Below are 23,617 nucleotides of genomic sequence, written 5' to 3'. Positions count from 1 at the left end.
GGTGAGCATATTATTTTGGACCACAGAAGCACACTACTAAACAACAAGTGCTAATCTGTCGACCGCGTGGCCTAATGGATAAGGCTGTCTGACTTCGGATCAGAAGATTGAGGGTTCGAGTCCCTTCGTGGTCGTTGCAGTCTCTTTGCACGTATTTTTTGAAAAAATATACACATGCTGAGAGGTTGTTACCATAATTTACACATAACTAACCTCAGAAGTAGACAAGAAAAGACACAAAAAGCAGCTGTCAGAAGTGGGATTTGAACCCACGCCTCCATTTGGAGACCAGAACACCCACCTTTTGGGGAAGAGATGACTCTTGAGTCTGGCGCCTTAGACGACTCGGCCATCCTGACTAACTGCAATACAAAGTCGGTGCCAGAGCTATTCCCACTCGGTCAACAACGAGAAACTTGGTTCGTATTTACCTTGAAGATTTGAGAACAGAGAGAGAGAGAGAGAGAGAGAGAGAGAAGCAAGAATGTGAGCCGAGCGTAAGACAAAGTAATATTCTAGAGAGTTAGCGTTTTATTTTGCATCATGGAAGCATAAGAACAATCACATTCTAACATGTCGGCTGTGTGGTCTAATGGATAAGGCGTCTGACTTCGGATCAGAAGATTGAGTGTTCGAGTCCCTTTGTTGTCGCTGTAGTCTCTTTCCATGTTCTTTTAAAAAAAATATACACATGCTGAGAGGTTGTTGCGATAGTTTAGACTAACAGATCAGTTATAGAGAAGTAAAGCAACCAAAAGCCCTCTAAATAGAGCTGTCAGAAGAATGATTCGAACCCACACCTCCAATTGGAGAACAGAACATCAAACTATGAGGGAAAATTCATACTGGAGGACACAGGGGCCACCAAAGTATGCCGATCTTGGGGTAGAGTAATACAAAAATAAGACAGGACAATTTCTACATCAAAAAGTAGGATGTGTCAAGAGTGTGATTCTCGACAGACAGAGAAAGATTCGAGAAGGTGAGCATATTATTTTGGACCACAGAAGCACAGTACTAAACAACAAGTGCTAATCTGTCGACCGTGTGGCCTAATGGATAAGGCGTCTGACTTCGGATCATAAGATTGAGGGTTCGAGTCCCTTCGTGGTCTTTGCAGTCTCTTTGCACGTATTTTTTGAAAAAATATACACATGCTGAGAGGTTGTTACCATAATTTACACATAACTAACCTCAGAAGTAGACAAGAAAAGACACAAAAAGCAGCTGTCAGAAGTGGGATTTGAACCCACGCCTCCATTCTGGAGACCAGAACACCCACCTTTTGGAGAAGAGATGACGCTTGAATCTGGCGCCTTAGACCACTCGGCCATCCTGACTAACTGCAATACAAAGTCGGTGCCAGAGCTATTCCCACTCGGTCAACAACGAGAAACTTGGTTCGTATTTACCTTGAAGATTTGAGAAAAGAGAGAGAGAGAGAGAGAGAGAAGTAAGAATGTGAGCCGAGCGTAAGACAAAGTAACATTCTAGAGCGTTAGCGTTTTATTTTGCATCACGGAAGCATAAGAACAATCACATTCTAACATGTCGGCTGCGTGGTCTAATGGATAAGGCGTCTGACTTCGGATCAGAAGATTGAGGGTTCGAGTCCCTTCGTGGTTGTCGCAGTCTCTTTGCACGTATTTTTAAAAAAAATATACACATGCTAAGAGGTTGTTGCGATAGTTTAGACTAACCGATCAGTTATAGAGAAGCAAAGCAACCAAAAGCCCTCTAAATAGAGCTGTCAGAAGTATGATTCGAACCCACACCTCCAATTGGAGAACAGAACATCAAACTATGATGTAAAATTCATACTGCAGGACACAGGGGCCACCAAAGTATGCCGATCTTGGGGTAGAGTAATACAAAAATAAGACAGGACAATTTCTACATCAAAAAGTAGGATGTGTCAAGAGTGTGATTCTCGACAGACAGAGAAAGATTCGAGAAGGTGAGCATATTATTTTGGACCACAGAAGCACACTACTAAACAACAAGTGCTAATCTGTCGACCGCGTGGCCTAATGGATAAGGCGTCTGACTTCGGATCAGAAGATTGAGGGTTTGAGTCCCTTTGTGGTTGTTGCAGTCTCTTTGCATGTATTTTTTGAAAAAATATACACATGCTGAGAGGTTGTTACCATAATTTACACATAACTAACCTCAGAAGTAGACAAGAAAAGACACAAAAAGCAGCTGTCAGAAGTGGGATTTGAACCCACGCCTCCATTTGGAGACCAGAGCACCCACCTTTTGGGGAAGAGATGACTCTTGAGTCTGGCGCCTTAGACCACTCGGCCATCCTGACTAACTGCAATACAAAGTCGGTGCCAGAGCTATTCCCACTCGGTCAACAACGAGAAACTTGGTTCGTATTTACCTTGAAGATTTGAGAACAGAGAGAGAGAGAGAGAGAGAGAGAGAGAGAAGCAAGAATGTGAGCCGAGCGTAAGACAAAGTAATATTCTAGAGCGTTAGCGTTTTATTTTGCATCACGGAAGCATAAGAACAATCATATTCTAGCATGTCGACTGCGTGGCCTAATGGATAAGGCGTCTGACTTTGGATCAGAAGATTGAGGGTTCGAGTCCCTTTGTCGTCGCTGTAGTCTCTTTCCATGTTCTTTTAAAAAAAATATACACATGCTGAGAGGTTGTTACGATAGTTTAGACTAACAGATCAGTTATAGAGAAGTAAAGCAACCAAAAGCCCTCTAAATAGAGCTGTCAGAAGTATGATTTGAACCCCCACCTCCAATTGGAGAACAGAACATCAAACTATGAGGGAATATTCATACTGGAGGACACGGGCCACCAAAGTATGCCGATCTTGGGGTCGAGTAATACAAAAATAAGACAGGACAATTTCTACATCAAAAAGTAGGATGTGTCAAGAGTGTGATTCTCGACAGACAGAGAAAGATTCGAGAAGGTGAGCATATTATTTTGGACCACAGAAGCACACTACTAAACAACAAGTGCTAATCTGTTGACCGCGTGGCCTAATGGATAAGGCGTCTGACTTCGGATCATAAGATTGAGGGTTTGAGTCCCTTCGTGGTCGTTGCAGTCTCTTTGCATGTATTTTTTGAAAAAATATACACATGCTGAGAGGTTGTTACCATAATTTACAAATAGCTAACCTCAGAAGTAGACAAGGAAAGACACAAAAAGCAGCAGTCAGAAGTGGGATTTGAACCCACGCCTCCATTTGGAGACCAGAACACCCACCTTTTGGGGAAGAGATGACTTTTGAGTCTGGCGCCTTAGACGACTCGGCCATCCTGACTAACTGCACTACAAAGTCAGTGCCAGAGCTATTCCCACTCGGTCAACAACGAGAAACTTGGTTCGTATTTACCTTGAAGATTTGAGAAAATAGAGAGTGAGAGAGAGAGAGAGAGAGAGAGAGATGCAAGAATGTGAGCCGAGCGTAAGACAAAGTAATATTCTAGAGCGTTAGCGTTTTATTTTGCATCACGGAAGCATAAGAACAATCATATTCTAGCATGTCGACTGCGTGGCCTAATGGATAAGGCGTCTGACTTTGGATCAGAAGATTGAGGGTTCGAGTCCTTTTGTCGTCGCTGTAGTCTCTTTCCATGTTCTTTTAAAAAAAATATACACATGCTGAGAGGTTGTTACGATAGTTTAGACTAACAGATCAGTTATAGAGAAGTAAAGCAACCAAAAGCCCTCTAAATAGAGCTGTCAGAAGTATGATTTGAACCCACACCTCCAATTGGAGAACAGAACATCAAACTATGAGGGAAAATTCATACTGGAGGACACGGGCCACCAAAGTATGCCGATCTTGGGGTCGAGTAATACAAAGATAAGACAGGACAATTTCTACATCAAAAAGTAGGATGTGTCAAGAGTGTGATTCTCGACAGACAGAGAAAGATTTGAGAAGGTGAGCATATTATTTTGGACCACAGAAGCACACTACTAAACAACAAGTGCTAATCTGTTGACCGCATGGCCTAATGGATAAGGCGTCTGACTTTGGATCAGAAGATTGAGGGTTTGAGTCCTTTCGTGGTCATGCAGGCTCTTTGCATGTATTTTTTGAAAAAATATACACATGCTGAGAGGTTGTTACCATAATTTACACAAAGCTAACCTCAGAAGTAGACAAGAAAAGACACAAAAAGCAGCAGTCAGAAGTGGGATTTGAACCCACGCCTCCATTTGGAGACCAGAACACCCATCTTTTGGGGAAGAGATGACTTTTGAGTCTGGCGCCTTAGACGACTCGGCCATCCTGACTAACTGCACTACAAAGTCGGTGCCAGAGCTATTCCCACTCGGTCAACAACGAGAAACTTGGTTCGTATTTACCTTGAAGATTTCGTTTTATTTTGCATCACGGAAGCATAAGAACAATCATATTCTAGCATGTCGACTGCGTGGCCTAATGGATAAGGCGTCTGACTTTGGATCAGAAGATTGAGGGTTCGAGTCCCTTTGTCGTTGCTGTAGTCTCTTTCCATGTTCTTTTAAAAAAAATATACACATGCTGAGAGGTTGTTACGATAGTTTAGACTAACAGATCAGTTATAGAGAAGTAAAGCAACCAAAAGCCCTCTAAATAGAGCTGTCAGAAGTATGATTTGAACCCCCACCTCCAATTGGAGAACAGAACATCAAACTATGAGGGAAAATTCATACTGGAGGACACGGGCTACCAAAGTATGCCGATCTTGGGGTCGAGTAATACAAAAATAAGACAGGACAATTTCTACATCAAAAAGTAGGATGTGTCAAGAGTGTGATTCTCGACAGACAGAGAAAGATTCGAGAAGGTGAGCATATTATTTTGGACCACAGAAGCACACTACTAAACAACAAGTGCTAATCTGTTGACCGCGTTGCCTAATGGATAAGGCGTCTGACTTCGGATCAGAAGATTGAGGGTTTGAGTCCCTTCGTGGTTGTTGCAGTCTCTTTGCATGTATTTTTTGAAAAAATATACACATGCTGAGAGGTTGTTACCATAATTTACACATAGCTAACCTCAGAAGTAGACAAGAAAAGACACAAAAAGCAGCAGTCAGAAGTGGGATTTGAACCCACGCCTCCATTTGGAGACCAGAACACCCACCTTTTGGGGAAGAGATGACTTTTGAGTCTGGCGCCTTAGACGACTCGGCCATCCTGACTAACTGCACTACAAAGTCGGTGCCAGAGCTATTCCCACTCGGTCAACAACGAGAAACTTGGTTCGTATTTACCTTGAAGATTTGAGAAAATAGAGAGAGAGAGAGAGAGAGAGAGAGAGAGAGAGATACAAGAATGTGAGCCGAGCGTAAGACAAAGTAATATTCTAGAGCGTTAGCGTTTTATTTTGCATCACGGAAGCATAAGAACAATCATATTCTAGCATGTCGACTGCGTGGCCTAATGGATAAGGCGTCTGACTTTGGATCAGAAGATTGAGGGTTCGAGTCCTTTTGTCGTCGCTGTAGTCTCTTTCCATGTTCTTTTAAAAAAAATATACACATGCTGAGAGGTTGTTACGATAGTTTAGACTAACAGATCAGTTATAGAGAAGTAAAGCAACCAAAAGCCCTCTAAATAGAGCTGTCAGAAGTATGATTTGAACCCACACCTCCAATTGGAGAACAGAACATCAAACTATGAGGGAAAATTCATACTGGAGGACACGGGCCACCAAAGTATGCCGATCTTGGGGTCGAGCAATACAAAGATAAGACAGGACAATTTCTACATCAAAAAGTAGGATGTGTCAAGAGTGTGATTCTCGACAGACAGAGAAAGATTTGAGAAGGTGAGCATATTATTTTGGACCACAGAAGCACACTACTAAACAACAAGTGCTAATCTGTTGACCGCATGGCCTAATGGATAAGGCGTCTGACTTTGGATCAGAAGATTGAGGGTTTGAGTCCCTTCGTGGTCATGCAGGCTCTTTGCATGTATTTTTTGAAAAAATATACACATGCTGAGAGGTTGTTACCATAAATTACACAAAGCTAACCTCAGAAGTAGACAAGAAAAGACACAAAAAGCAGCAGTCAGAAGTGGGATTTGAACCCACGCCTCCATTTGGAGACCAGAACACCCATCTTTTGGGGAAGAGATGACTTTTGAGTCTGGCGCCTTAGACGACTCGGCCATCCTGACTAACTGCACTACAAAGTCGGTGCCAGAGCTATTCCCACTCGGTCAACAACGAGAAACTTGGTTCGTATTTACCTTGAAGATTTGAGAAAATAGAGAGAGAGAGAGAGAGAGATGCAAGAATGTGAGCCGAGCGTAAGACAAAGTAATATTCTAGAGCGTTAGCGTTTTATTTTGCATCACGGAAGCATAAGAACAATCATATTCTAGCATGTCGACTGCGTGGCCTAATGGATAAGGCGTCTGACTTTGGATCAGAAGATTGAGGGTTCGAGTCCCTTTGTCGTCGCTGTAGTCTCTTTCCATGTTCTTTTAAAAAAAATATACACATGCTGAGAGGTTGTTACGATAGTTTAGACTAACAGATCAGTTATAGAGAAGTAAAGCAACCAAAAGCCCTCTAAATAGAGCTGTCAGAAGTATGATTTGAACCCACACCTCCAATTGGAGAACAGAACATCAAACTATGAGGGAAAATTCATACTGGAGGACACGGGCCACCAAAGTATGCCGTTCTTGGGGTCGAGTAATACAAAAATAAGACAGGACAATTTCTACATCAAAAAGTAGGATGTGTCAAGAGTGTGATTCTCGACAGACAGAGAAAGATTCGAGAAGGTGAGCATATTATTTTGGACCACAGAAGCACACTACTAAACAACAAGTGCTAATCTGTTGACCGCGTTGCCTAATGGATAAGGCGTCTGACTTCGGATCAGAAGATTGAGGGTTTGAGTCCCTTCGTGGTTGTTGCAGTCTCTTTGCATGTATTTTTTGAAAAAATATACACATGCTGAGAGGTTGTTACCATAATTTACACATAGCTAACCTCAGAAGTAGACAAGAAAAGACACAAAAAGCAGCAGTCAGAAGTGGGATTTGAACCCACGCCTCCATTTGGAGACCAGAACACCCACCTTTTGGGGAAGAGATGACTTTTGAGTCTGGCGCCTTAGACGACTCGGCCATCCTGACTAACTGCACTACAAAGTCGGTGCCAGAGCTATTCCCACTCGGTCAACAACGAGAAACTTGGTTCGTATTTACCTTGAAGATTTGAGAAAATAGAGAGAGAGAGAGAGAGAGAGAGAGAGAGAGATACAAGAATGTGAGCCGAGCGTAAGACAAAGTAATATTCTAGAGCGTTAGCGTTTTATTTTGCATCACGGAAGCATAAGAACAATCATATTCTAGCATGTCGACTGCGTGGCCTAATGGATAAGGCGTCTGACTTTGGATCAGAAGATTGAGGGTTCGAGTCCTTTTGTCGTCGCTGTAGTCTCTTTCCATGTTCTTTTAAAAAAAATATACACATGCTGAGAGGTTGTTACGATAGTTTAGACTAACAGATCAGTTATAGAGAAGTAAAGCAACCAAAAGCCCTCTAAATAGAGCTGTCAGAAGTATGATTTGAACCCACACCTCCAATTGGAGAACAGAACATCAAACTATGAGGGAAAATTCATACTGGAGGACACGGGCCACCAAAGTATGCCGATCTTGGGGTCGAGTAATACAAAAATAAGACAGGACAATTTCTACATCAAAAAGTAGGATGTGTCAAGAGTGTGATTCTCGACAGACAGAGAAAGATTTGAGAAGGTGAGCATATTATTTTGGACCACAGAAGCACACTACTAAACAACAAGTGCTAATCTGTTGACCGCGTGGCCTAATGGATAAGGCGTCTGACTTCGGATCAGAAGATTGAGGGTTTGAGTCCCTTCGTGATCGTTGCAGTCTCTTTGCATGTATTTTTTGAAAAAATATACACATGCTGAGAGGTTGTTACCATAATTTACACATAGCTAACCTCAGAAGTAGACAAGGAAAGTCACAAAAAGCAGCAGTCAAAAGTGGGATTTGAACCCACGCCTCCATTTGGAGACCAGAACACCCACCTTTTGGGGAAGAGATGACTTTTGAGTCTGGCGCCTTAGACGACTCGGCCATCCTGACTAACTGCACTACAAAGTCGGTGCCAGAGCTATTCCCACTCGGTCAACAACGAGAAACTTGGTTCGTATTTACCTTGAAGATTTGAGAAAATAGAGAGAGAGAGAGAGAGAGAGAGAGAGATGCAAGAATGTGAGCCGAGCGTAAGACAAAGTAATATTCTAGAGCGTTAGCATTTTATTTTGCATCACGGAAGCATAAGAACAATCATATTCTAGCATGTCGACTGCGTGGCCTAATGGATAAGGCGTCTGACTTTGGATCAGAAGATTGAGGGTTCGAGTCCCTTTGTCGTCGCTGTAGTCTCTTTCCATGTTCTTTTAAAAAAAATATACACATGCTGAGAGGTTGTTACGATAGTTTAGACTAACAAATCAGTTATAGAGAAGTAAAGCAACCAAAAGCCCTCTAAATAGAGCTGTCAGAAGTATGATTTGAACCCACACCTCCAATTGGAGAACAGAACATCAAACTATGAGGGAAAATTCATACTGGAGGACACGGGCCACCAAAGTATGCCGATCTTGGGGTCGAGTAATACAAAAATAAGACAGGACAATTTCTACATCAAAAAGTAGGATGTGTCAAGAGTGTGATTCTCGACAGACAGAGAAAGATTCGAGAAGGTGAGCATATTATTTTGGACGACAGAAGCACACTACTAAACAACAAGTGCTAATCTGTTGACCGCATGGCCTAATGGATAAGGCGTCTGACTTTGGATCAGAAGATTGAGGGTTTGAGTCCCTTCGTGGTTGTTGCAGTCTCCTTGCATGTATTTTTTGAAAAAATATACACATGCTAAGAGGTTGTTACCATAATTTACACATAGCTAACCTCAGAAGTAGACAAGAAAAGACACAAAAAGCAGCAGTCAGAAGTGGGATTTGATCCCACACCTCCATTTGGAGACCAGAACACCCATCTTTTGGGGAAGAGATGACTTTTGAGTCTGGCGCCTTAGACGACTCGGCCATCCTGACTAACTGCACTACAAAGTCGGTGCCAGAGCTATTCCCACTCGGTCAACAACGAGAAACTTGGTTCGTATTTACCTTGAAGATTTGAGAAAATAGAGAGAGAGAGAGAGAGAGATGCAAGAATGTGAGCCGAGCGCAAGACAAAGTAATATTCTAGAGCGTTAGCGTTTTATTTTGCATCACGGAAGCATAAGAACAATCATATTCTAGCATGTCGACTGCGTGGCCTAATGGATAAGGCGTCTGACTTTGGATCAGAAGATTGAGGGTTCGAGTCCCTTTGTCGTCGCTGTAGTCTCTTTCCATGTTCTTTTAAAAAAAATATACACATGCTGAGAGGTTGTTACGATAGTTTAGACTAACAGATCAGTTATAGAGAAGTAAAGCAACCAAAAGCCCTCTAAATAGAGCTGTCAGAAGTATGATTTGAACCCACACCTCCAATTGGAGAACAAAACATCAAACTATGAGGGAAAATTCATACTGGAGGACACGGGCCACCAAAGTATGCCGATCTTGGGGTCGAGTAATACAAAAATAAGACAGGACAATTTCTACATCAAAAAGTAGGATGTGTCAAGAGTGTGATTCTCGACAGACAGAGAAAGATTCGAGAAGGTGAGCATATTATTTTGGACCACAGAAGCACACTACTAAACAACAAGTGCTAATCTGTTGACCGCATGGCCTAATGGATAAGGCGTCTGACTTTGGATCAGAAGATTGAGGGTTTGAGTCCCTTCGTGGTCGTTGCAATCTCCTTGCATGTATTTTTTGAAAAAATATACACATGCTAAGAGGTTGTTACCATAATTTACACATAGCTAACCTCAGAAGTAGACAAGAAAAGACACAAAAAGCAGCAGTCAGAAGTGGGATTTGAACCCACACCTCCATTTGGAGACCAGAACAACCATCTTTTGGGGAAGAGATGACTTTTGAGTCTGGCGCCTTAGACGACTCGGGCATCCTGACTAACTGCACTACAAAGTCGGTGCCAGAGCTATTCCCACTCGGTCAACAACGAGAAACTTGGTTCGTATTTACCTTGAAGATTTGAGAAAATAGAGAGAGAGAGAGAGAGAGAGATGCAAGAATGTGAGCCGAGCGCAAGACAAAGTAATATTCTAGAGCGTTAGCGTTTTATTTTGCATCACGGAAGCATAAGAACAATCATATTCTAGCATGTCGACTGCGTGGCCTAATGGATAAGGCGTCTGACTTTGGATCAGAAGATTGAGGGTTCGAGTCCCTTTGTCGTCGCTGTAGTCTCTTTCCATGTTCTTTTAAAAAAAATATACACATGCTGAGAGGTTGTTACGATAGTTTAGACTAACAGATCAGTTATAGAGAAGTAAAGCAACCAAAAGCCCTCTAAATAGAGCTGTCAGAAGTATGATTTGAACCCCCACCTCCAATTGGAGAACAGAACATCAAACTATGAGGGAAAATTCATACTGGAGGACACGGGCCACCAAAGTATGCCGATCTTGGGGTCGAGTAATACAAAAATAAGACAGGACAATTTCTACATCAAAAAGTAGGATGTGTCAAGAGTGTGATTCTCGACAGACAGAGAAAGATTCGAGAAGGTGAGCATATTATTTTGGACCACAGAAGCACACTACTAAACAACAAGTGCTAATCTGTTGACCGCGTGGCCTAATGGATAAGGCGTCTGACTTCGGATCAGAAGATTGAGAGTTTGAGTCCCTTCGTGGTCGTTGCAGTCTCTTTGCATGTATTTTTTGAAAAAATATACACATGCTGAGAGGTTGTTACCATAATTTACACATAGCTAACCTCAGAAGTACACAAGAAAAGACACAAAAAGCAGCAGTCAGAAGTGGGATTTGAACCCACGCCTCCATTTGGAGACCAGAACACCCACCTTTTGGGGAAGAGATGACTTTTGAGTCTGGCACCTTAGACGACTCGGCCATCCTGACTAACTGCACTACAAAGTCGGTGCCAGAGCTATTCCCACTCGGTCAACAACGAGCAACTTGGTTCGTATTTACCTTGAAGATTTGAGAAAATAGAGAGAGAGAGAGAGAGAGAGAGAGATACAAGAATGTGAGCCGAGCGTAAGACAAAGTAATATTCTAGAGCGTTAGCGTTTTATTTTGCATCACGGAAGCATAAGAACAATCATATTCTAGCATGTCGACTGCGTGGCCTAATGGATAAGGCGTCTGACTTTGGATCAGAAGATTGAGGGTTCGAGTCCCTTTGTCGTCGCTGTAGTCTCTTTCCATGTTCTTTTAAAAAAAATATACACATGCTGAGAGGTTGTTACGATAGTTTAGACTAACAGATCAGTTATAGAGAAGTAAAGCAACCAAAAGCCCTCTAAATAGAGCTGTCAGAAGTATGATTTGAACCCACACCTCCAATTGGAGAACAGAACATCAAACTATGAGGGAAAATTCATACTGGAGGACACGGGCCACCAAAGTATGCCGATCTTGGGGTCGAGTAATACAAAAATAAGACAGGACAATTTCTACATCAAAAAGTAGGATGTGTCAAGAGTGTGATTCTCGACAGACAGAGAAAGATTCGAGAAGGTGAGCATATTATTTTGGACCACAGAAGCACACTACTAAACAACAAGTGCTAATCTGTTGACCGCGTGGCCTAATGGATAAGGCGTCTGACTTCGGATCAGAAGATTGAGGGTTTGAGTCCCTTCGTGGTCGTTGCAGTCTCTTTGCATGTATTTTTTGAAAAAATATACACATGCTGAGAGGTTGTTACCATAATTTACACATAGCTAACCTCAGAAGTAGACAAGAAAAGACACAAAAAGCAGCAGTCAGAAGTGGGATTTGAACCCACGCCTCCATTTGGAGACCAGAACACCCACCTTTTGGGGAAGAGATGACTTTTGAGTCTGGCGCCTTAGACGACTCGGCCATCCTGACTAACTGCACTACAAAGTCGGTGCCAGAGCTATTCCCACTCGGTCAACAACGAGAAACTTGGTTCGTATTTACCTTGAAGATTTGAGAAAATAGAGAGAGAGAGAGAGAGAGAGAGAGATACAAGAATGTGAGCCGAGCGTAAGACAAAGTAATATTCTAGAGCGTTAGCGTTTTATTTTGCATCACGGAAGCATAAGAACAATCATATTCTAGCATGTCGACTGCGTGGCCTAATGGATAAGGCGTCTGACTTTGGATCAGAAGATTGAGGGTTCGAGTCCCTTTGTCGTCGCTGTAGTCTCTTTCCATGTTCTTTTAAAAAAAATATACACATGCTGAGAGGTTGTTACGATAGTTTAGACTAACAGATCAGTTATAGAGAAGTAAAGCAACCAAAAGCCCTCTAAATAGAGCTGTCAGAAGTATGATTTGAACCCACACCTCCAATTGGAGAACAGAACATCAAACTATGAGGGAAAATTCATACTGGAGGACACGGGCCACCAAAGTATGCCGATATTGGGGTCGAGTAATACAAAAATAAGACAGGACAATTTCTACATCAAAAAGTAGGATGTGTCAAGAGTGTGATTCTCGACAGACAGAGAAAGATTCGAGAAGGTGAGCATATTATTTTGGACCACAGAAGCACACTACTAAACAACAAGTGCTAATCTGTTGACCGCATGGCCTAATGGATAAGGCTTCTGACTTCGGATCAGAAGATTGAGGGTTTGAGTCCCTTCGTGGTCGTTGCAGTCTCTTTGCATGTATTTTTTGAAAAAATATACACATGCTGAGAGGTTGTTACCATAATTTACACATAGCTAACCTCAGAAGTAGACAAGAAAAGACACAAAAAGCAGCAGTCAGAAGTGGGATTTGAACCCACGCCTCCATTTGGAGACCAGAACACCCATCTTTTGGGGAAGAGATGACTTTTGAATCTGGCGCCTTAGACGACTCGGCCATCCTGACTAACTGCACTACAAAGTCGGTGCCAGAGCTATTCCCACTCGGTCAACAACGAGAAACTTGGTTCGTATTTACCTTGAAGATTTGAGAAAATAGAGAGAGAGAGAGAGAGAGAGAGAGAGATGCAAGAATGTGAGCCGAGCGTAAGACAAAGTAATATTCTAGAGCGTTAGCGTTTTATTTTGCATCACGGAAGCATAAGAACAATCATATTCTAGCATGTCGACTGTGTGGCCTAATGGATAAGGCGTCTGACTTTAGATCAGAAGATTGAGGGTTCGAGTCCCTTTGTCGTCGCTGTAGTCTCTTTCCATGTTCTTTTAAAAAATATATACACATGCTGAGAGGTGGTTACGATAGTTTAGACTAACAGATCAGTTATAGAGAAGTAAAGCAACCAAAAGCCCTCTAAATAGAGCTGTCAGAAGTATGATTTGAACCCACACCTCCAATTGGAGAACAGAACATCAAACTATGAGGGAAAATTCATACTGGAGGACACGGGCCACCAAAGTATGCCGATCTTGGGGTCGAGTAATACAAAAATAAGACAGGACAATTTCTACATCAAAAAGTAGGATGTGTCAAGAGTGTGATTCTCGACAGACAGAGAAAGATTCGAGAAGGTGAGCATATTATTTTGGACCACAGAAGCACACTACTAAACAACAAGTGCTAATCTGTTGACCGCGTGGCCTAATGGATAAGGCGTCTGACTTCGGATCAGAAGATTGAGGGTTTGAGTCCCTTCGTGGTCGTTGCAGTCTCTTTACATGTATTTTTTGAAAAAATATACACATGCTGAGAGGTTGTTACCATAATTTACACATAGCTAACCTCAGAAGTAGACAAGAAAAGACACAAAAAGCAGCAGTCAGAAGTGGTATTTGAACCCACGCCTCCATTTGGACACCAGAACACCCACCTTTTGGGGAAGAGATGACTTTTGAGTCTGGCGCCTTAGACGACTCGGCCATCCTGACTAACTGCACTACAAAGTCGGTGCCAGAGCTATTCCCACTCGGTCAACAACGAGAAACTTGGTTCGTATTTACCTTGAAGATTTGAGAAAATAGAGAGAGAGAGAGAGAGAGAGATGCAAGAATGTGAGCCGAGCGTAAGACAAAGTAATATTCTAGAGCGTTAGCGTTTTATTTTGCATCACGGAAGCATATGTAGCACCCTGAGGATTCGGCTGCTACAGGGGTATTGCACCTCAACCCAGAGGTGTGATATTCCACTCCCGGGTAAGGATGGAGTGTGGAACTGAGCTCGGTAGGCTGCATGCACTACACACATCCCATTTCCGGGGAACAGACCAACGGTACTCCCACTTAGAAATGTGCAGGTACGACCGAGTCTGTTCCTGGCTGGAGTGGGAGGGGGGTGGTACATCCCAAGTAGTGTAGGGGCAGATAGGGGGAGCAGCCTGGGTAAAGATAGGAGCTCATTGGGTGCTGGTCACCTGAGCTCACACATAGAGGGAGTATTTAAGGTTTGCACCATCAAAGAGCAGGGTCAGTCAGTCAGTCTGCTGTAGAGGAGGAGTGAGTCAGCCTTTTGCAAAGAGTCTGTTGGAGAGCAGAAGAGCAGAGCAGAGAAGCCTGAGCCAGAGTGAGAGAGAAGAAAGAGAGACCCAGAGGGGGTAAAAAGAAAGGACTCTAAGAACCCAAATTCAATCCCCGGGTGAAGAGTCGGCAGTAGGGTACCGGAGCCCAAACTGGTGGGGGCAAAAACACACCCTAGCCAGAGACCGGAGGCCGTGGGCAGCGTCTGCCACGGCCACCCACCACATCCACCCCGAAGGCAGACCACGTGGAGGGTCAGGGAACCCAAGGCCAAGGGTCTCCCAACAGAAGGCCCGAGGGAGCTGGACCTAGGTGGATCACTAGTGGGGACGGCCAGAGGAAAGGACAGAAGGAGAGCTCAGGGCCACGCTCCGGACTTGTTTGGGGGTTGGCTGGATCCAGGACCTGGTGGACGCAGCACGGCTCGGGTGGTCACTTGAAGCTGGAGTGACCGGAACATCAGCAGTGAGTAAATACCCTAAACTGCACAACCCGACTCTGTCTTCATTACCATCTATGCTGCACCACCACAACCCCCATCCTCTGCACCTGACCCCCTGAGGCTATACCCCACCCGTTGGGGGTTATACCACCAAAAGCTGCACCAACACCATCAGCCTCAGCGGACCCTGCTGCAGCGGCGGCCATAGTGACCGCAATACAACGGGTGGCGTAGTCGACATTAAGAACTTAATAACATCTGTAGGACTGCCACATACAACTGAGTTTGACACCCTGGGCACGGACCGGGTCACAGCCACTCGGAGACTACAACCCCCATCTGATCCGGCTCCGGGTATTCCCCTAAAGAATATGGCCCAGGGGGCGCGTCAACTTTGGCGTAGTCGGCAGGATTACGTGCCCGCAACACCCGGGTACTGCATGCCTGAAGAAAAGAACGAGTTTACCTCAAAAAGAAGTCTCCTGCCGGTTCCGGAGGGTCCCCGCCATCGGACCCCATCACCAGTCGATTCCCGCCGGTTGTCTGCCATTAACAGCTTTTTCCCGCCATCTGCAGAGTTTCCCGCCACTGGGAAGCGGTTCCCGCCATTTCCAAAGGTTTCCCGCCTTGGAAGAGCGGACGCCATTATGGGCGTGCCAGAGGGTGGCAAGAGGCCACCTCCCATCGTGGGCCAGGACCGAAAATGGCGCCAAAAGTGGAAACCGCCCCCACCAACAGAGACTGTGATGCTAGAGGTGTCTGTCAGCGTGAAAGAACTGCCTCTGGAGCTGACAATCACCAAGTGGCCCCGGGACCGCCCTCGGGGGGGGAGGAGACGAAAGGAGAGAGCAAAGATGGGTGTCGTTTGGAGCAGTCTGGAGAGAGCGCACCCGGAGGCAAGAAGCCTGGAGAAGAATATCGGAGGAGCTTACCCGGAGATGGCGAGAAAGCAGAGCAGCACCGGCCCGTTGGCCAGGAGCCTGCTAGAAACAGAGGAGGGAGAGCAGAGCAGCACCGGCCCGCTGGCCAGGAGCCTGCTGGAGACAACGGAAGGAGAGCAGAGCAGCACCGACCCGTTGGTCAGGAGCCTGCTGGAAACAACGACCCCACTAGGCCTAGTGGAGGTCCTAGCACAGCTCCCCCGAGACCGGGAGTGTGCACAGACCGCTCTGGAGGGCCTCGCAAGGAGGATGGCCCGGGTGCAGCGAGAGACGTTGGCGGAGTGGAGCCGTGAGATGGCCCAGCAGACTGAGACCTGTCAGCGGAGCACGCCACCCGAGACGAGGAAACAGACCGCCTCTGAGGATGGCGCGGGAGGATTGAAGGCCGGAGACGGCGCCGAGAAGGGAGCCGAACGAGTGGAGGCAGGTAAAGGGGACGTCTATACCCCAAACCGGGAAACCGCGTACCTGCCCCAGCTCCCCGTCGCAGAGCCCGAAGTCTATCCTGCCGTGCCCGTCGCTGCAACGTCACCGCCGCAGACTAGGCCTCAAACGGGAGCCGCGACCCCTGTGACGTCACACGCCCCGACCCCGAGCGTGACCAAGCAGGAAGTACCACCAGCCTGGTCGCAAGGCCTAGTACCCCCGGGCGCCGCAATACCAACAGCGCCCCCTACCTCCGCGGAGCCCCCGGCCTGGTCGCAGGGCCAAGTAGCCCAGGGCGCCGCCGTCCTTACGGTGCCCTTCACCTTCCAGATACCCCAGGCCTGGCCGCAAGGCCCGGACAACCCGGGCGCTAACACCACCGCGCCCGTAAGACCAAGAGTGCCGCATCTGGGAGAGGACCTGTACGCCCAGCATACGTGCCCGGATGGGCAGCCATTTATATGGCCACCGGAGTTTCACCATCCCCGACTCCGGAGGGAGAGACCCCTGGATGAACCCCTGATCCCGGCTCCAAAGCCCGTCAAGAGGATCTCGCCCCCGCTAGCAGAAGCGCAGTTTGAGTGGGACCCCACCGGAGAAGATCTCATGGGGTTCACTCAAGAGACTCGGGCAGCTGCAGCGGAGCGTGCAGAGTGCTGCCGCCAACAACTCGAGGTCTTCGAGAGGGAGCGGAGAGAGAGGCGGGTCCGGGAACAGCAAGCTCAAATAAGGAGCGCGGAGCAGAAGAGCCGGGCCAGGAGAGACCCCCGTGCAGCGCATAGTCCCCGCACCACCGGGACTGTGATTAAGTTTAACATGCAGCATGGGTGGGGCTTCATCCGAGACCACCGCACCCCAGGCGACGTCTTCGTGACCAGGAGAGACGTTGAGTCCCACCTACCGGAGGGACACCGAGGTCGTGACCTTTACATCGGGGACGAGGTCACCTTCACCCGGCACAAGTGTGCCAAAGGACCTTACGCCCTCCATGTGCATCGCCTGACGGAGGAAGAGCTGCGGTGTGAGGAGGAAGAACAAGAGGACCCGGACGGGTCTGAAACAAGAGTTAGAGGTAACCTTAAAGAAAGAGCAGGAGGACGCCGTCGTTAAGTACAGCGGAGCCGTAGCTGTATATAGTTGCCCGTCGGGGCACAGTGAACTGTTACTGTTGCTAATATAGTCCCCGTTGGGACCAGAGAATTGAACTGTTTACCCGTTTAACCCCTAAATCCCACTGACCGAGGACGGAGAGCGGTCATTCCTCCCTAACGAGAAAGTTTTATATGAAAAGTTATATTGATATATATATATATATAATGTTTTATATGTTTATGCAAAAATTTGTATGTTGTGGTGTTATTTATGTCTTACAGCCCGAGGACGTGCTGTGATTTACCAGGGAGGAATGTAGCACCCTGAGGATTCGGCTGCTACAGGGGTATTGCACCTCAACCCAGAGGTGTGATATTCCACTCCCGGGTAAGGATGGAGTGTGGAACTGAGCTCGGTAGGCTGCATGCACTACACACATCCCATTTCCGGGGAACAGACCAACGGTACTCCCACTTAGAAATGTGCAGGTACGACCGAGTCTGTTCCTGGCTGGAGTGGGAGGGGGGTGGTACATCCCAAGTAGTGTAGGGGCAGATAGGGGGAGCAGCCTGGGTAAAGATAGGAGCTCATTGGGTGCTGGTCACCTGAGCTCACACATAGAGGGAGTATTTAAGGTGGGCACCATCAAAGAGCAGGGTCAGTCAGTCAGTCTGCTGTAGAGGAGGAGTGAGTCAGCCTTTTGCAAAGAGTCTGTTGGAGAGCAGAAGAGCAGAGCAGAGAAGCCTGAGCCAGAGTGAGAGAGAAGAAAGAGAGACCCAGAGGGGGTAAAAAGAAAGGACTCTAAGAACCCAAATTCAATCCCCGGGTGAAGAGTCGGCAGTAGGGTACCGGAGCCCAAACTGGTGGGGGCAAAAACACACCCTAGCCAGAGACCGGAGGCCGTGGGCAGCGTCTGCCACGGCCACCCACCACATCCACCCCGAAGGCAGACCACGTGGAGGGTCAGGGAACCCAAGGCCAAGGGTCTCCCAACAGAAGGCCCGAGGGAGCTGGACCTAGGTGGATCACTAGTGGGGACGGCCAGAGGAAAGGACAGAAGGAGAGCTCAGGGCCACGCTCCGGACTTGTTTGGGGGTTGGCTGGATCCAGGACCTGGTGGACGCAGCACGGCTCGGGTGGTCACTTGAAGCTGGAGTGACCGGAACATCAGCAGTGAGTAAATACCCTAAACTGCACAACCCGACTCTGTCTTCATTACCATCTATGCTGCACCACCACAACCCCCATCCTCTGCACCTGACCCCCTGAGGCTATACCCCACCCGTTGGGGGTTATACCACCAAAAGCTGCACCAACACCATCAGCCTCAGCGGACCCTGCTGCAGCGGCGGCCATAGTGACCGCAATACAACAGGTGGCGTAGTCGACATTAAGAACTTAATAACATCTGTAGGACTGCCACATACAACTGAGTTTGACACCCTGGGCACGGACCGGATCACAGCCACTCGGAGACTACAACCCCCATCTGATCCGGCTCCGGGTATTCCCCTAAAGAATATGGCCCAGGGGGCGCGTCACATAAGAACAATCATATTCTAGCATGTCGACTGCGTGGCCTAATGGATAAGGCGTCTGACTTTAGATCAGAAGATTGAGGGTTCGAGTCCCTTTGTCGTCGCTGTAGTCTCTTTCCATGTTCTTTTAAAAAATATATACACATGCTGAGAGGTGGTTACGATAGTTTAGACTAACAGATCAGTTATAGAGAAGTAAAGCAACCAAAAGCCCTCTAAATAGAGCTGTCAGAAGTATGATTTGAACCCACACCTCCAATTGGAGAACAGAACATCAAACTATGAGGGAAAATTCATACTGGTGGACATGGGCCACCAAAGTATGCCGATCTTGGGGTCGAGTAATACAAAAATAAGACAGGACAATTTCTACATCAAAAAGTAGGATGTGTCAAGAGTGTGATTCTCGACAGACAGAGAAAGATTCGAGAAGGTGAGCATATTATTTTGGACCACAGAAGCACACTACTAAACAACAAGTGCTAATCTGTTTACCGTGTGGCCTAATGGATAAAGCGTCTGACTTCGGATCAGAAGATTAAGGGTTTGAGTCCCTTCGTGGTCGTTGCAGTCTCTTTGCACGTATTTTTTGAAAAAATATACACATGCTGAGAGGTTGTTACCATAATTTACACATAACTAACCTCAGAAGTAGACAAGAAAAGACACAAAAAGCAGCAGTCAGAAGTGGGATTTGAACCCACGCCTCCATTTGGAGACCAGAACACCCACCTTTTGGGGAAGAGATGACTTTTGAGTCTGGCGCCTTAGACGACTCGGCCATCCTGACTAACTGCACTACAAAGTCGGTGCCAGAGCTATTCCCAATCGGTCAACAACGAGAAACTTGGTTCGTATTTACCTTGAAGATTTGAGAAAATAGAGAGAGAGAGAGAGAGAGAGAGAGATGCAAGAATGTGAGCCGAGCGTAAGACAAAGTAATATTCTAGAGCGTTAGCGTTTTATTTTGTATCACGGAAGCATAAGAACAATCATATTCTAACATGTTGACTGCGTGGCCTAATGGATAAGGCGTCTGACTTCAGATCAGAAGATTGAGGGTTCGAGTCCCTTCGTCGTCGCTATAGTCTCTTTCCATGTTCTTTTAAAAAAAATATACACATGCTGAGAGGTTGTTACGATAGTTTAGACTAACAGATCAGTTATAGAGAAGTAAAGCAACCAAAAGCCCTCTAAATAGAGCTGTCAGAAGTATGATTTGAACCCACACCTCCAATTGGAGAACAGAACATCAAACTATGAGGGAAAATTCATACTGGAGGACACGGGCCACCAAAGTATGCCGATCTTGGGGTCGAGTAATACAAAAATAAGACAGGACAATTTCTACATCAAAAAGTAGGATGTGTCAAGAGTGTGATTCTCGACAGACAGAGAAAGATTCGAGAAGGTGAGCATATTATTTTGGACCACAGAAGCACACTACTAAACAACAAGTGCTAATCTGTTGACCGCGTGGCCTAATGGATAAGGCGTCTGATTTCAGATCAGAAGATTGAGATTTCGAGTCCCTTCGTGGTCGTTGCAGTCTCTTTGCACGTATTTTTTGAAAAAATATACACATGCTGAGAGGTTGTTACCATAATTTACACATAACTAACCTCAGAAGTAGACAAGAAAAGACACAAAAAGCAGCAGTCACAAGTGGGATTTGAACCCATGCCTCCATTTGGAGACCAGAACACCCACCTTTTGGGGAAGAGATGACTTTTGAGTCTGGCGCCTTAGACGACTCAGCCATCCTGACTAACTGCGCTACAAAGTCGGTGCCATAGCTATTCCCACTCGGTCAACAACGAGAAACTTGGTTCGTATTTACCTTGAAGATTTGAGAAAAGAGAGAGAGAGAGAGAGAGAGAGAGAGATGCAAGAATGTGAGCCGAGCGTAAGACAAAGTAATATTCTAGAGCGTTAGCGTTTTATTTTGCATCACGGAAGCATAAGAACAATCATATTCTAGCATGTCGACTGCGTGGCCTAATGGATAAGGCGTCTGACTTCGGATCAGAAGATTGAGGGTTCGAGTTCCTTCGTCGTCGCTGTAGTCTCTTTCCATGTTCTTTTAAAAAAAATATACACATGCTGAGAGGTTGTTGCGATAGTTTAGACTAACAGATCAGTTATAGAGAAGTAAAGCAACCAAAAGCCCTCTAAATAGAGCTATCAGAAGTATGATTTGAACCCACACCTCCAATTGGAGAACAGAACATCAAACTATGAGGGAAAATTCATACTGGAGGACACGGGCCACCAAAGTATGCCGATCTTGGGGTCGAGTAATACAAAAATAAGACAGGACAATTTCTACATCAAAAAGTAGGATGTGTCAAGAGTGTGATTCTCGACAGACAGAGAAAGATTCGAGAAGGTGAGCATATTATTTTGGACCACAGAAGCACACTACTAAACAACAAGTGCTAATCTGTTGACCGCGTGGCCTAATGGATAAGGCGTCTGACTTCGGATCAGAAGATTGAGAGTTTGAGTCCCTTTGTGGTCGTTGCAGTCCCTTTGCATGTATTTTTTGAAAAAATATACACATGCTGAGAGGTTGTTACTATAATTTACACATAGCTAACCTCAGAAGTAGACAAGAAAAGACACAAAAAGCAGCAGTCAGAAGTGGGATTTGAACCCACGCCTCCATTTGGAGACCAGAACACCCACCTTTTGGGGAAGAGACGACTTTTGAGTCTGGCGCCTTAGACGACTCGGCCATCCTGACTAACTGCACTACAAAGTCGGTGCCAGAGCTATTCCCACTCGGTCAACAACGAGAAACTTGGTTCGTATTTACCTTGAAGATTTGAGAAAATAGAGAGAGAGAGAGAGAGAGAGATGCAAGAATGTGAGCCGAGCGTAAGACAAAGTAATATTCTAGAGCGTTAGCGTTTTATTTTCCATCACGGAAGCATAAGAACAATCATATTCTAGCTGTCGACTGCGTGGCCTAATGGATAAGGCATCTGACTTTGGATCAGAAGATTGAGGGTTCGAGTCCTTTTGTCGTCGCTGTAGTCTCTTTCCATGTTCTTTTAAAAAAAATATACACATGCTGAGAGGTTGTTACGATAGTTTAGACTAACAGATCAGTTATAGAGAAGTAAAGCAACCAAAAGCCCTCTAAATAGAGCTGTCAGAAGTATGATTTGAACCCACACCTCCAATTGGAGAACAGAACATCAAACTATGAGGGAAAATTCATACTGGAGGACACGGGCCACCAAAGTATGCCGATCTTGGGGTCGAGTAATACAAAAATAAGACAGGACAATTTCTACATCAAAAAGTAGGATGTGTCAAGAGTGTGATTCTCGACAGACAGAGAAAGATTCGAGAAGGTGAGCATATTATTTTGGACCACAGAAGCACACTACTAAACAACAAGTGCTAATCTGTTGACCGCGTGGCCTAATGGATAAGGCGTTTGACTTTGGATTAGAAGATTGAGGGTTTGAGTCCCTTCGTGGTCGTTGCAGTCTCTTTGCATGTATTTTTTGAAAAAATATACACATGCTGAGAGGTTGTTACTAGAGATGAGCGGTGTTCGAGTAGAACTGTTCGCCAATCTCAAATTCGAGCTGTTTTGGGCGGTGTTCGAGTTGTTCGACGAACCCGAACGATTTGCAAAAAATTCGGCTGTTCGAGGTTATGTTCGATAACTGTTCGTGCACCAAAAGCGTGTCCTGCATGTCTGGTGCTATTTAGAGCACCAATCATGCAGGGATTAGAGATGAGCGTTGTTCTACTCGAACTGTTCGCCAATCTCAAATTCGAGCTGTTTTGGGCGGTGTTCGAGCCGTTCGGCGAACACGAACAATTTGAGAAAAATTCGGCTGTTCGAGGTTATGTTCGATAACTGTTCGTGCACCAAAATCATAACTGGATTTTTTCTCAGTAATGATGAAAATTAATGTTAATACGCAGTTTGAGTGTACAGCGGGGTGGGGGGAGGGGCAGGGGATGGATCTCTGCAGGAACAATGAAGATCTCCATTTTTTTTTCTCTTTCCCGCATTTACAGTGGGGAGGTGCAATCTGTCAGCCTATCAGCAGCGCACACACGGAGCGAAGTGCTTTTTTTCACACAAGCAAGGGCATGTGTCATTGGCAGTGTATGTCACATGTCCTTGCCCTATAAGACCAAGCCATTTTCCCCGTCGCCACCATTTTCTCACTGCTGCAGCTGCGTGTTAGACGGCACCGCTGTTGCTGTGTGCGCTATACCTTGTTAATTTCAAGCCAATTTTCGCAAAAAATATACAGATAGCTTGGGAGTAGGGAATAGTTGTGATTGCAGTCCTTTTAAGGACTAGGTTACAGCATTTCCTACGACTTTTATCAGGCAGGTCTGTGCTCTTAAAAAGATAGGTTGTGGGAGTAAAGACTAATTGTAATTGGAGTCCTTTTCAGGACTAGGTTACATCAGTTCCTATCAGTTTTTGCAAGGCAGGTCTGTGCCGGTGCTGTGCAAGTTTTTTTCACAGCATTTGGCTGAATCTAGCAAAGCTAATCCTTTTTGGCCTATTGCAGAGTGTGTTAGTCAGTGGAGTAGCCTATCTGTGTTGCAAGATATACCACCTGTGTATAGAATACCAAT

General features: G+C 45.7%; 35 non-coding genes across 35 annotated transcripts; 20 read left to right on the top strand and 15 right to left on the bottom strand.

The window, feature by feature from the left end:
* The first annotated feature begins 60 nt into the window (after positions 1-60).
* On the top strand, positions 61-134 carry TRNAR-UCG (transfer RNA arginine (anticodon UCG)). The gene has a single exon. It is a non-coding gene; the product is annotated as a tRNA-Arg (tRNA).
* Positions 135-248: 114 nt separating this feature from the next.
* Positions 249-359, bottom strand: TRNAL-CAA (transfer RNA leucine (anticodon CAA)). The gene is made up of 2 exons: positions 322-359; positions 249-294 (listed from the first exon to the last, which is right to left on the bottom strand). It is a non-coding gene; the product is annotated as a tRNA-Leu (tRNA).
* A 682-nt stretch (positions 360-1,041) lies between these two features.
* On the top strand, positions 1,042-1,114 carry TRNAR-UCG (transfer RNA arginine (anticodon UCG)). The gene has a single exon. It is a non-coding gene; the product is annotated as a tRNA-Arg (tRNA).
* Positions 1,115-1,228: 114 nt separating this feature from the next.
* TRNAL-CAA (transfer RNA leucine (anticodon CAA)) lies at positions 1,229-1,340 on the bottom strand. Its single transcript has 2 exons — positions 1,303-1,340; positions 1,229-1,275 (listed from the first exon to the last, which is right to left on the bottom strand). It is a non-coding gene; the product is annotated as a tRNA-Leu (tRNA).
* A 213-nt stretch (positions 1,341-1,553) lies between these two features.
* TRNAR-UCG (transfer RNA arginine (anticodon UCG)) lies at positions 1,554-1,626 on the top strand. The gene has a single exon. It is a non-coding gene; the product is annotated as a tRNA-Arg (tRNA).
* Positions 1,627-2,016: 390 nt separating this feature from the next.
* Positions 2,017-2,089, top strand: TRNAR-UCG (transfer RNA arginine (anticodon UCG)). The gene has a single exon. It is a non-coding gene; the product is annotated as a tRNA-Arg (tRNA).
* A 114-nt stretch (positions 2,090-2,203) lies between these two features.
* On the bottom strand, positions 2,204-2,314 carry TRNAL-CAA (transfer RNA leucine (anticodon CAA)). The gene is made up of 2 exons: positions 2,277-2,314; positions 2,204-2,249 (listed from the first exon to the last, which is right to left on the bottom strand). It is a non-coding gene; the product is annotated as a tRNA-Leu (tRNA).
* A 221-nt stretch (positions 2,315-2,535) lies between these two features.
* Positions 2,536-2,608, top strand: TRNAQ-UUG (transfer RNA glutamine (anticodon UUG)). Its single transcript has one exon. It is a non-coding gene; the product is annotated as a tRNA-Gln (tRNA).
* A 388-nt stretch (positions 2,609-2,996) lies between these two features.
* Positions 2,997-3,069, top strand: TRNAR-UCG (transfer RNA arginine (anticodon UCG)). The gene has a single exon. It is a non-coding gene; the product is annotated as a tRNA-Arg (tRNA).
* Positions 3,070-3,183: 114 nt separating this feature from the next.
* Positions 3,184-3,294, bottom strand: TRNAL-CAA (transfer RNA leucine (anticodon CAA)). The gene is made up of 2 exons: positions 3,257-3,294; positions 3,184-3,229 (listed from the first exon to the last, which is right to left on the bottom strand). It is a non-coding gene; the product is annotated as a tRNA-Leu (tRNA).
* An 872-nt stretch (positions 3,295-4,166) lies between these two features.
* Positions 4,167-4,277, bottom strand: TRNAL-CAA (transfer RNA leucine (anticodon CAA)). The gene is made up of 2 exons: positions 4,240-4,277; positions 4,167-4,212 (listed from the first exon to the last, which is right to left on the bottom strand). It is a non-coding gene; the product is annotated as a tRNA-Leu (tRNA).
* Positions 4,278-5,059: 782 nt separating this feature from the next.
* On the bottom strand, positions 5,060-5,170 carry TRNAL-CAA (transfer RNA leucine (anticodon CAA)). Its single transcript has 2 exons — positions 5,133-5,170; positions 5,060-5,105 (listed from the first exon to the last, which is right to left on the bottom strand). It is a non-coding gene; the product is annotated as a tRNA-Leu (tRNA).
* Positions 5,171-5,858: 688 nt separating this feature from the next.
* On the top strand, positions 5,859-5,931 carry TRNAQ-UUG (transfer RNA glutamine (anticodon UUG)). Its single transcript has one exon. It is a non-coding gene; the product is annotated as a tRNA-Gln (tRNA).
* A 113-nt stretch (positions 5,932-6,044) lies between these two features.
* TRNAL-CAA (transfer RNA leucine (anticodon CAA)) lies at positions 6,045-6,155 on the bottom strand. Its single transcript has 2 exons — positions 6,118-6,155; positions 6,045-6,090 (listed from the first exon to the last, which is right to left on the bottom strand). It is a non-coding gene; the product is annotated as a tRNA-Leu (tRNA).
* Positions 6,156-6,368: 213 nt separating this feature from the next.
* On the top strand, positions 6,369-6,441 carry TRNAQ-UUG (transfer RNA glutamine (anticodon UUG)). Its single transcript has one exon. It is a non-coding gene; the product is annotated as a tRNA-Gln (tRNA).
* Positions 6,442-7,016: 575 nt separating this feature from the next.
* TRNAL-CAA (transfer RNA leucine (anticodon CAA)) lies at positions 7,017-7,127 on the bottom strand. The gene is made up of 2 exons: positions 7,090-7,127; positions 7,017-7,062 (listed from the first exon to the last, which is right to left on the bottom strand). It is a non-coding gene; the product is annotated as a tRNA-Leu (tRNA).
* A 686-nt stretch (positions 7,128-7,813) lies between these two features.
* On the top strand, positions 7,814-7,886 carry TRNAR-UCG (transfer RNA arginine (anticodon UCG)). The gene has a single exon. It is a non-coding gene; the product is annotated as a tRNA-Arg (tRNA).
* Positions 7,887-8,000: 114 nt separating this feature from the next.
* Positions 8,001-8,111, bottom strand: TRNAL-CAA (transfer RNA leucine (anticodon CAA)). The gene is made up of 2 exons: positions 8,074-8,111; positions 8,001-8,046 (listed from the first exon to the last, which is right to left on the bottom strand). It is a non-coding gene; the product is annotated as a tRNA-Leu (tRNA).
* A 221-nt stretch (positions 8,112-8,332) lies between these two features.
* On the top strand, positions 8,333-8,405 carry TRNAQ-UUG (transfer RNA glutamine (anticodon UUG)). The gene has a single exon. It is a non-coding gene; the product is annotated as a tRNA-Gln (tRNA).
* A 575-nt stretch (positions 8,406-8,980) lies between these two features.
* TRNAL-CAA (transfer RNA leucine (anticodon CAA)) lies at positions 8,981-9,091 on the bottom strand. Its single transcript has 2 exons — positions 9,054-9,091; positions 8,981-9,026 (listed from the first exon to the last, which is right to left on the bottom strand). It is a non-coding gene; the product is annotated as a tRNA-Leu (tRNA).
* A 213-nt stretch (positions 9,092-9,304) lies between these two features.
* Positions 9,305-9,377, top strand: TRNAQ-UUG (transfer RNA glutamine (anticodon UUG)). The gene has a single exon. It is a non-coding gene; the product is annotated as a tRNA-Gln (tRNA).
* A 388-nt stretch (positions 9,378-9,765) lies between these two features.
* On the top strand, positions 9,766-9,838 carry TRNAQ-UUG (transfer RNA glutamine (anticodon UUG)). The gene has a single exon. It is a non-coding gene; the product is annotated as a tRNA-Gln (tRNA).
* Positions 9,839-10,278: 440 nt separating this feature from the next.
* On the top strand, positions 10,279-10,351 carry TRNAQ-UUG (transfer RNA glutamine (anticodon UUG)). Its single transcript has one exon. It is a non-coding gene; the product is annotated as a tRNA-Gln (tRNA).
* A 388-nt stretch (positions 10,352-10,739) lies between these two features.
* On the top strand, positions 10,740-10,812 carry TRNAR-UCG (transfer RNA arginine (anticodon UCG)). The gene has a single exon. It is a non-coding gene; the product is annotated as a tRNA-Arg (tRNA).
* Positions 10,813-10,926: 114 nt separating this feature from the next.
* On the bottom strand, positions 10,927-11,037 carry TRNAL-CAA (transfer RNA leucine (anticodon CAA)). Its single transcript has 2 exons — positions 11,000-11,037; positions 10,927-10,972 (listed from the first exon to the last, which is right to left on the bottom strand). It is a non-coding gene; the product is annotated as a tRNA-Leu (tRNA).
* A 219-nt stretch (positions 11,038-11,256) lies between these two features.
* On the top strand, positions 11,257-11,329 carry TRNAQ-UUG (transfer RNA glutamine (anticodon UUG)). The gene has a single exon. It is a non-coding gene; the product is annotated as a tRNA-Gln (tRNA).
* A 388-nt stretch (positions 11,330-11,717) lies between these two features.
* Positions 11,718-11,790, top strand: TRNAR-UCG (transfer RNA arginine (anticodon UCG)). Its single transcript has one exon. It is a non-coding gene; the product is annotated as a tRNA-Arg (tRNA).
* A 114-nt stretch (positions 11,791-11,904) lies between these two features.
* Positions 11,905-12,015, bottom strand: TRNAL-CAA (transfer RNA leucine (anticodon CAA)). Its single transcript has 2 exons — positions 11,978-12,015; positions 11,905-11,950 (listed from the first exon to the last, which is right to left on the bottom strand). It is a non-coding gene; the product is annotated as a tRNA-Leu (tRNA).
* Positions 12,016-12,234: 219 nt separating this feature from the next.
* Positions 12,235-12,307, top strand: TRNAQ-UUG (transfer RNA glutamine (anticodon UUG)). The gene has a single exon. It is a non-coding gene; the product is annotated as a tRNA-Gln (tRNA).
* A 388-nt stretch (positions 12,308-12,695) lies between these two features.
* Positions 12,696-12,768, top strand: TRNAR-UCG (transfer RNA arginine (anticodon UCG)). Its single transcript has one exon. It is a non-coding gene; the product is annotated as a tRNA-Arg (tRNA).
* A 114-nt stretch (positions 12,769-12,882) lies between these two features.
* TRNAL-CAA (transfer RNA leucine (anticodon CAA)) lies at positions 12,883-12,993 on the bottom strand. The gene is made up of 2 exons: positions 12,956-12,993; positions 12,883-12,928 (listed from the first exon to the last, which is right to left on the bottom strand). It is a non-coding gene; the product is annotated as a tRNA-Leu (tRNA).
* Positions 12,994-13,675: 682 nt separating this feature from the next.
* TRNAR-UCG (transfer RNA arginine (anticodon UCG)) lies at positions 13,676-13,748 on the top strand. The gene has a single exon. It is a non-coding gene; the product is annotated as a tRNA-Arg (tRNA).
* Positions 13,749-19,676: 5,928 nt separating this feature from the next.
* Positions 19,677-19,787, bottom strand: TRNAL-CAA (transfer RNA leucine (anticodon CAA)). The gene is made up of 2 exons: positions 19,750-19,787; positions 19,677-19,722 (listed from the first exon to the last, which is right to left on the bottom strand). It is a non-coding gene; the product is annotated as a tRNA-Leu (tRNA).
* Positions 19,788-21,632: 1,845 nt separating this feature from the next.
* TRNAL-CAA (transfer RNA leucine (anticodon CAA)) lies at positions 21,633-21,743 on the bottom strand. Its single transcript has 2 exons — positions 21,706-21,743; positions 21,633-21,678 (listed from the first exon to the last, which is right to left on the bottom strand). It is a non-coding gene; the product is annotated as a tRNA-Leu (tRNA).
* A 675-nt stretch (positions 21,744-22,418) lies between these two features.
* On the top strand, positions 22,419-22,491 carry TRNAQ-UUG (transfer RNA glutamine (anticodon UUG)). The gene has a single exon. It is a non-coding gene; the product is annotated as a tRNA-Gln (tRNA).
* Positions 22,492-23,617: the final 1,126 nt, after the last annotated feature.

The sequence above is a fragment of the Phyllobates terribilis genome, unplaced genomic scaffold (genome assembly GCF_046119375.1).
Source record: "Phyllobates terribilis strain yellow unplaced genomic scaffold, ASM4611937v1 Scaffold_7__3_contigs__length_470593459, whole genome shotgun sequence".
NCBI lineage: Eukaryota > Metazoa > Chordata > Amphibia > Anura > Dendrobatidae > Phyllobates > Phyllobates terribilis.
This window is presented reverse-complemented; position numbering and strand designations above follow the sequence as displayed.